The sequence below is a fragment of the Dipodomys merriami genome, unplaced genomic scaffold (assembly GCF_024711535.1).
Source record: "Dipodomys merriami isolate MVZ:Mamm:240054 unplaced genomic scaffold, mDipMer1.0.p SCAF_123, whole genome shotgun sequence".
NCBI classification, from domain to species: Eukaryota; Metazoa; Chordata; class Mammalia; order Rodentia; family Heteromyidae; genus Dipodomys; species Dipodomys merriami.
The window spans coordinates 3616192-3617947 of NW_027202527.1; positions in this window are offsets into that span (position 1 = coordinate 3616192).

Sequence of the window (1756 nt, forward strand, 5' to 3'; positions counted from 1 at the left end):
TTAATGTTTACCTCATATTTATTGATATCCAGAACAAAAATCCTGGCACAATTCTTTTCAAATACATTGTGTTTTGAAATGTGAGGAAAAACATCGTAAGAAGTATACATTGTGGTTTCAAAATGAAATATATCTAAGGCAAAAAGTAAAAACCAAAATCAAACACCAAAATATAAAGACCATTCTTGTATTACATTGCAATGTCCAGACAAGAGAAGGGATAGTTTATCAACTTTAGTTAAGGTGGTAGTTCATTCAGTGCCAAAAAATGAAAGGAAGTAATTTGGAGAGAAATATACTTTAAGTGGGATTTGTACTTGTCTAAATGAATTTCTCAGCAATTTTGCTTTTTACGAATTATTTTTGGGTGTTGTGTGTCTATGTGTGTGTAATTTGCCAACAGCTGAACCAGGGTGTGAAATATTTCCTAAAAGTTATGAATTTCAACTTTTCACCACGTGCTATAATTTTAATTACTGCTAAATCTAATAGGGTTTGATTTTTAACAAATCACATTCTTACAATGTTCAGCATATGTTCTCTCTGTAGATACTTCAATATGAATAGCTCCTGCAATCTAAAGCCTTCCTACTACTTTAATTAATTTACTCAATGATCACCTGTGATAGAATGATTTGGTCACAGCTCTGACTGTAGTGTATTCATGTTTACATTTTTCTTGAAAATTTTCATTCAATTTTGAGTCTGCATCCTTGTATGTGGAGCATATATATCCATTGGAAATTTCTTTAGGACATCAAATTTTGTAATGATATATTTGATAGTAGAACGTAATATATAAATTGAAGTATATTAGTCACTGTTAAGAGTTAATCTAGTGACAATACTAGGATGATTTTTACCATACGGCAAGGCATAGATATATTGTGGTAATTTTACTGGAGATTCCTGAAACTTATATTAAAATACCTAGAAAACCAAAAGAAACCAGGTTTTTACCTTGAAGATTATGAAGAACTATTGTCTGGTTCCCTGCAAGTAAGAAGTGTGCCCTTTTAAGACATTAAGTTTTAATGGGTAGGAAAAACAAAACTCTTCTGATTTTAGACATCATCTAGTTATTAAAATTCAGTTTTGGAAATGAGAAATGCTTTAAAATCTTGCGTACCATCCATCGTTACTCAATTGGAATTTCTAAAACAATTGGACAAAACCATATTTATATATTTTGTGAGAAAAACACCTTTACTTAACAAGGATATTCATAAGGATTGCTATAGATACATGAATTTTATTTTATTTAGTTATTTATTTTTCGTTGGTCATGGGGCTTAAACTCTGGTCCCAGGCATCGACTGTCCTTATGCTCTTCAGCTCAAGGTGAGAGCTCTACTGCTTGAGCCACAGCTCCATTTCTGGTTTTCTAGTGGTTTATTGGAGATAAGAGTCTCACGAACTTTCCTTGCCCGGGCTGGCTTTGAACCATGATCCTCAGATCTGAGTAGCTAGGATTTACAGATGTGAGCAAAATAGCACTTGTCTCATTAGCTTACAATTCTTTGTGCTCTATTCCTCATCTTGCATGTCCCAAAAGTATCTAATTGTATAAGTAGAATTCAATGAATTATTAATAGATATTGCCATTGTCATCAGTTTCAAAGTGAGTTGAATATGTGATATGTAACACTAGTTCTAGGATTTAGGTTGAACTTTTCATTTTTATTATAATTTTATTGTCAAGATGAGGTACAGTAGGGGTGTAGTTATATGAGTTAGTGAATACAATTCTTGTTGA